The sequence below is a fragment of the Physeter macrocephalus genome, chromosome 18 (genome assembly GCF_002837175.3).
Source record: "Physeter macrocephalus isolate SW-GA chromosome 18, ASM283717v5, whole genome shotgun sequence".
NCBI classification, from domain to species: domain Eukaryota; kingdom Metazoa; phylum Chordata; class Mammalia; order Artiodactyla; family Physeteridae; genus Physeter; species Physeter macrocephalus.
The window spans coordinates 89,072,004-89,080,121 of NC_041231.1; the positions used below are offsets into that span (position 1 = coordinate 89,072,004).

Consider the following 8,118-nt stretch of genomic DNA (forward strand, 5'->3'; position numbering starts at 1 on the left):
GTCCCCTGCATCGGCAGGCGGACTCTCAACCACTGCGCCACCAGGGAAGCCCCATAAATCACTTTTAGTCATTAGTTTCAACTTCCCTATTCACCAATTTAACAGGCCTTCTAGGAAAAAAACCAGCATTTATATTTGATTGTCATCTTCCTTGACCCTGATAGAAAGTCGACAGGAAAGAGGAGAAGCAAGAATCTAACCCAGGGTGTGAACAATCAGTCCTGGGCAGAGTGATTTTCTAGTAGAGGCATTCAAGCGCCTATCACTAACTTACAGCATGTTAAATGGACACACATACTTCCCCTCAGCATTGGTCCTAATCCAAATACTGATATCATCATTGGAAATGCCCTGAGGACACACACCTCCCCCTTTTAACTTATGAAGACAGATAGGGATTACTTTACCTTTTATCATGTTGTCAAAAAATCCCTTTTCAAGGATTGGTGATCTATTTTATATCTCCATATGTGGGAATCTTTGGAGTTTCTCTTTCTCCCTACTAGAACCTGCTCTTTGGTGACTGCTGGACTCATTGGTCCAGTTTGGTGAAAGGATACAGAGGGAGGTTTCCCAAAGGAAGCTAGACAGACCCCCGACAGGCTGGCGGTATATCAGCAAGCCCTGAACATTCGGGGTCTGAGTTTTGTTGGTTCTGGGATTATCATTTGCTGATATATCCAGAGGTGACTACATTTTAACGACTTTGACTTACCCTAATCAAGTTAATAAGAGACTAATGCATAAAGCTGAGAAAACCAGCTTATTAAGTTATAAGAGCTGTAAGAACCAAGTGTACCTCACATTGGTGGTCATTATTGCCCTGATTTTATTCTCTTTCTACAACAATAAACAGAATGTGGTATGTTAACCAGGAAATCAAAACAATGGTATTTGGTTGGTTGCTGTCCTCTCTTTGCTCTGCTCCTCCCTCACTGCCCAGAGAATAGATTTTGTCTTTTCTGATTATAAAACTAATAGAAACTCATTGTAAAAAGAAAAAAAAAATCTTAGAAATAACCAATGTTAACATTTTGCTTTAAATCATGCCAGGCGTTTTCTCTGCATTTATTAGCACTTTCTCTCTTTTTTTTAAGTTATGCATTATTTTGTAAACTTGCCTTTTTTGTCATTTACCATATCAGAGATATAGTCATATATCTGTTCATGTCCATATCAATAGACATCTTCAGAATAATTTTAAACCATTACATACTTTTCTGTACCATGATTCATTTAACCAGTTCCTTATGTTAACTTTTTATTTTGAAATAATTAAAAACTAGAAAAGTTGAAAAAATTAGACAAATAATTCCTGTATGCCTTTTACCCAATTTCCCCAGTTGTCGATAACTTATCCTATTTGCCTTTTGAGCCTCTGTATACGTATTGATTTTCCCCTGAGCCATTTGAGAGTTAGTTGCTGACGTGGTAATCATTACCCTTCAACACACCCTTGTGTACAGTAGTTCCCCTCATCCTCGGGGGATACATCCCAAGACTTTCAGTGGATGCCTGAAACCGTGGCTAGTACTGAACCTCATATATACTGTATTTTCCTATACATATGTTCATACTTATGATAAAGCTTAATTTATGAATTAGGCACAGTAAGAGAAACAACAATGACTAATATAAAGTAGAACAATTATAACAATATACTGTAATAAAATTATGTGAATATGGTCTATCAAAATATTGTACAAATTTAATGTATTTTCCGTTTTATCTAGGCACTTAATCACACACTGTGGCTGTAACTTTTACAGTTTGAGGTGCAGCAGCAAAATTAGCACAAATTTCCTTTTCCTTCTTCACAATTTCATGGCTAGAAGGTTTGTTCTTACTGTACAGTAGTTCTTCCTGTATACCTTACTGTATATCAAACTCATCATACACTTTCTTCCCTTATTAAGTCTACAGTGTTCACCATTTCACTTAAAGGAAGCACTTTACAGCTTCTCTTCAGCATATCCTAACTGCCAGCATCATTATTCTTGTGCTTTGGGGCCATTATTGAGAAAGATAAGAGCTACTTGAACCCAAGCACTGCGCTACTTGATAGTAGATGTAATAGTGGAGACAAATGGGCAAGATATACTGGACAAAGGGATGATTCACATTCCAGGCAGACAGAGCAGGATGGCTCGAGATTTCATCATGATACTCAGAATGGCACCCAATTTAAAAACTATGAATTTTTTATTTCTGGAATTTTCCATTTAATATTTTTGAACCATGGGTAACTGAAACCAAGGAAAGTAAAACCATGGATAAGGAGGGACTACATTTCCTAAAAACAAGGACACCATATATATACATATATGTAACTACTATATGTATCTATAGAACTACAGTATAATAATCACAATCAGGAAATCAACATTGAAACAACACTATCACCCAATCCTCAGGCTCTTACAAATTTCACCAGTTGTCTCAATATGCTTTATGGTTCCAGGAGCATGTGTTTAGTTGTCTGATCTCCTCCAACATGTAACAGTTCCTCAGGCCTACTTGTCTTTACTGTCCTCAATAGTTTGAAAAAGTACAGTCCAGTAACTCTGTAGAATGCACCTTCATTTGGTTTTGTCTGATGGTTCCTCATGATTAGATTCTCCTGCAGGTTATTTTTGGGCAGAAATATTATAGACCATTGAAGTGATGCTGTATTCTTCTCATTGCCTTTTACCAGAAGGCACATGATGTCAACTTGTACCATTTCTGAACTTTTATTTCAGCTATCGTATTTTTCAGTTCTATAGTTTCCATTCAGTTCTTCTTTATATCTTCTATTTCTTTGACTCTTTTGTTTGTTTCAACTGTGTTTGTAATTGTTCACGGAAGCATTTTTATGATGGCTGCTTTAAAATATTTGTCAGATAATTCAAAAAATTCTGCCATCTCAATGCTGGCATCTACTGATTATCTCTTTTCATTCCTTTTGACATCTTTCTAGTTCTTGGTATGATGAGTGATCTTTGATTGAAACCTGGACGTTTTAGGTATTAGGTTATGAGACTCTGGATCTTATTTAAACTTCCTGCTTTAGTTGTCTTCTTCTGATACCACTCAGGTTGGGAAAGGGGTCAGGGGATACTGCCTCCTAACTCCCAGCTGGGGTTAGAATTCAAGGTTCCCCACTGGGCCTGCCCTGATGCCTCTCTGGCCAGGAGGGGTAGGACTGCCTAATTGCTGCTCCTCACCATGGCCTCTACTGATGTCAGAAGGCAGAGGTGGCCTCTTATTACTGGGTGTAGGTGGATGTCCTGACCTCCCCTGGGCTTCTTCTGACACTGCCCCCCTCCCCAGTGGGGATGGGGAGAGATTCCTTGTTACTGCCAGTTGGGATTGGATGCCTAGGCTCTCCTCATGGTCTCACTGACATCAAAGGGTAGGGGTAGGGGGCAGGATGGTAGGGATGAAAGTCCTGGCTCCCTCCTTAGCCTTTTCTGATACCACTGTAGTTGGGGTGCTGGGGCACCTTACTGCAGCCTGGTGAGGGGACAAGTCTAGGCTCCCCACTAGACCTTAGCTGGTGGTGAGGAAGGGTGGGGCCACAGGTTTTTCTGTGATGTTTACCTGGAGTAGAAATGTTAACTGTGTAGAAGTCCTCTGTCTTGCTAGGCTGTTGGTTTCCTGGTTCTGTGACTAGAGAGAGCAGGCTTTTATTGTGGCATTGTTTTGTTCTGTCTATACCCATTGGAGTTTCTTGGTGGCTGGCTTTTCCATTATCCAGCTTGGGATATATGAAGTAAAAAGAAAATCCACAGAACTCACCACAGTGTTATTCTTCAGGTCCTGAGTTTCTTAGCCAATCTGCATACTTATCTCCACCTTTGAGTCATCTTATATTCGTTCTGTATACAATGCCCAGGGTTTCAGTTGTATTTAGCAAGAAGAATAGGGAAAAGTACACCCACTTCTGGAAGCAGAAGTCCTATTGATGTTAATTTTATCACTTGGTTAAGATGGTGTCTGCCACATTTTTATATTGGAAAGTTAATAAATATTTTCTACTTTTAAAATTAATTAGTAAATATTTTGTGAGGAGATATATTGAAGTAATGTAAATATCCTGTTTTCCCTCAAACTTTTTAGCATCCATTGCTTATTCTTGCCTGAAATAATTTTGATGGTTGCCAAATTGTTTATCTGATTCCATCATTCCTTCTAAATTTATTAGTTAGCATTCTGCTGTAAGGTAGAGCTTTTCCTTATTCCCCATTTATCTATTTCTTTATATTAGTATACAGTCATGGATTCCTATTTTATTCAGTGGTTTATATCACATTACTAACATTATTTATCTTGATGCTCAAACTGTCCCAGATTTCACTTGAAGTTGGCTTTTGTGTCTGTCACACACAAAAACATCTCCAGTTCCAATCCATCAGCACAGGATTTATTCTAGCTTTCTCCATGTGTGTATCTGTTGCTCCTTTCTCCAACAGTGAGAAACCTGGCCTCCATCATCCTCAATATATATTCTTACACGCTAGATCTCCTTGTATGTGATCCATTACCTGGCAAATCCCTTCAGCCCTGGCCCTGCTAGTCGAATCCCCTTGGCCCAGAAACAAACAAAAAAAACCAGGGAAGACATACATGACCAAGAAAGGATTAATATCCTTAATTGTTCATGTATTTCATTGAAATTTCTTTATACTCAGATTTGGAAATGGATTCACTTTTATGGTCTATTTTTTAAAATTATTTTTTCATTTTTTCCAATTTCATATGTGAAAATGGTATTTTGTTATTGGTTTAATAGACATTTAAATGATTTTACTATTAATGAGGTTAAATATACTTCAAGTGTCTATTGACTATTTCTATTGCCTCTTCTGTGAATTGCCTATGTCTTTTTTTTTTTTTTAATTTATTTTATTTTTGGCTGCTTTGGGTCTCTGTTGCTGTGAGCGAGCTTTCTCTAATTGGGGTGAGTGGGGGCTGCTCTTCATGGCGGTGCGTGGGCTTCTCATTGCGGTGGCTTCTCTTTGTTTCGGAGCATGGGCTCTAGGCATGTGGGCTTCAGTAGTTGTGGCGCATGGGCTTAGTTTGCTCCACAGCATGTGGGATCTTCCTGGACCAGGGCTCGAACCCATGTCCCCTGCATTGACAGGAGGATTCTTAACCACTGCGCCACCAGGGAAGCCCTTGCCTATTTCTTTTGCTCATTTTTCTATTACTATACTAATCTTGATGTGAAGAATGGCTTATTTATTAAAGATAGTAGCCTGTCGTGTGTCAAGTGATCCTTGTGGTTATTTATTTTTCTCTTAAATTTGTTTCTGATGCTTTTAACCATGCAGAAACATTTAAATTTTTGTGTAGTTAAGTGCGTCATCTTTCGTGGTTTCTGCCTGTATGTTTTCCTTAGATATATCATTCCCACTCTGAGATTAAACAAGTATTCACTTAAAATGTGTCTTGTTAATTTCATGGCTCTATTTTTGACATTTAACTCTCTAATTCATCTTGTATCATTTTGACATGATGCGTGATAGGGATCCAGTGACCTGCTATTGGTAATGTGAACTTCAAGTCAGCGTCACCTAGGCTAAGTATGGATTCCCTGCAAAAATGGAATACTCATTGCCGTGGGATTGTGCTAACACAATTGTTGATTACTCTATCCTTTATTCATCTCTATCATGCCTTAAATTATTATCTATGCTTGAGTCTGCTTCTTTACTCTTTATTCTGTTTCATTGATCTGTCTCTTTTGGTTCTGATATCATACTGTTTTAATTTCTGTAGCTTAAAAATACATTTTTATATCTGAAGGATACCTCCTCCCTCTGTACTTTTCTTCCCCCTAGCAGTTTCTTGACTATTTTTCTGACACCTTTACTTTTAAAAATTTACTTTAGAATTATTTTTCCCTGTTAAATAACACAGCCTCACTGGGAGATGCAGATTCAACAAGTCTTAATACATATAAAGTGAAAAACAGTGGCTGGAAGGTAAATATTCAGTAAGGTTAATTATTACTTTTAAGTGGCAAAAGTCCAACTCCAGCTATCTTTAGAAAATAAGGAGACTTTATGGGTTCATGTAACTGATAGCCCTGGGAAAGAGCTGGACCGAGAGGTCTGGATGGTGCTCTCTCTCCTAGTGGAAGACACTGGCCATCCAGGACTCAACCTCTAAGTTTAAAATCCCTGACGAGAGGAAGGTATCTTCCCCACAGCTCTAGCTGAGAAGTCTTGGGGAAAGTTCTAGCTGAACTAGCTTCCATCAAATGTGCAGCTCTGAGCCAAGCACTGTAGTGGGAGTGGATATGCTGGACTTGTACCCCTATGGTCAGCCTCACCAATCAGTATGGAAGAGTTTCTGTCTTTAGAAGACTGGGGATGAGAAACTGCTTGAAAAAGCAAAAACAAAAAGTAGATGATACTATATTTCCTTATGTTTTAAGTTCTTTGAGGTACTTCTTTGTTGCTTTCATATATAGCCTATATTATTAGTAAGTCTCTACTGAAAAATTAAAAAGTTGGAGTGCCAGACTTCTACTTTGCCCATGGTGTCAGGGTTCATTTGCAGATCATGGAAACCCCTCTGGCTAGCATATTCTGAGAGGGGCATAAGGCCATGTATTAGGGGATTCAGTGCTGATAAACTGTGAGAAATGGAGGAGCGAGCTCTAAGCTGAGTGTCCAGAACGGATTCCCAAGAAAACATGCAGAACTGGCCTGCCAGGGCCACCATGCAATCAGACAGCCACTGTCCCATTCACTAGTTCCACGTCCAGCTGTCTCCTGTGTGGTTTGGAAAGGGAGAAGCCACCACCTTGACTGTTGGCTCTGGGGTCTCATCACCTCAGCCACCCTCCGTACGAGCAAAATAGATGCCCTGCACTCTGCCTGTGATCACCTGGGCCCCCTCCACCCTTGCTGCGGAAATGCCAAGCACTTCGTGCTGGCTGAAGGAGCAAAAGAGGGAGAAGTGGGCTCCTCGGTAGAGGCTGGGAAATGTAGTCTTCATTTTCTAGACTCTGGCGTGCATCTGGGCACGGCCATAAGGGGGTCGGAATGGGATGGAGTGAGCCAGGCCACCAAGGAAGAATGCTGAAAAGAACACTTCTACCACTGACTTGTACATCATTTTAAAGGGGGAAAGTATATTTTTTAACCCTTCAAAAGGTGATAATCTTAACCTTTAACTTATAAAGGATATAATCTTACTCTAAATCACAGGTAGCAACTCTAAACATATGTGTGTGTGTATATATATATACACACACATATATATATGTATATATGTCTGTATTTTTCTCATTTCACTGATTGTCACTAGATCATTGAAAATTTTACCACAAACCAGTTCTGGGTCAGTGAAATAGCCTTGGGGAAATCCTGCTCTACTGGGTAGACAGAAAAAGTGAAAGGAGATAAAATTCAAACAGGTGATTTTTGCTACTACTTAATCAGCCTGTCTGCTTTTGGTAGGAAAGAACTTGAAGTTATATGTGGTAGGGTGCTGTTTGGATTATACATGAATTTTTATAGTTTCTTTATTTTATTTTATTTTTAATTTTTTTTTTTTTTTTTTTTTTTTTTTTTGTGGTATGCGGGCCTCCCTCTGCTATGGCCTCTCCCGTTGCGGAGGACAGGCTCCGGACGCGCAGGCTCAGCGGCCATGGCTCACGGGCCCAACCGCTCCGCGGCATGTGGGATCCTCCCATACCGGGGCGCGAACCCGGTTTCCCTGCATCGGCAGGCGGACGCGCAACCGCTGCGCCACCAGGGAAGCCCCTATTTTTAATTTTTTATATGTTGTATATTTTATTATTATTTGTCAATTTGTGATACACACACACACACTTTTTTGACTCTCTGGAAAGCCAATTGTCGAATATTTACCAGGATACCGTTAGTTATAGCGCTGTCACACTGTGATTTAAGTTTTCTTTCCCTGATGACTAAGAAAGTTGAACACATTTTCATAAGTTTATCAATAGAATGTCTTTTTAAAAAAAATAAAGTCCCGGGCTTCCCTGGTGGCGCAGTGGTTGCGCGTCCGCCTGCCGATGCAGGGGAACCGGGTTCGTGCCCCGGTCTGGGAGGATCCCACATGCCGCGGAGCGGCTGGGCCCGTGAGCCATGGCCGCTG

General features: G+C 40.0%; 1 protein-coding gene across 1 annotated transcript in view; it reads left to right on the forward strand.

Moving 5' to 3' along the window:
* Window positions 1–8,118, forward strand: part of GPLD1 (glycosylphosphatidylinositol specific phospholipase D1) — a 49,156-nt gene that overhangs the window by 3,757 nt on the left and 37,281 nt on the right. The gene's annotated exons all lie outside the window — the stretch shown is intronic.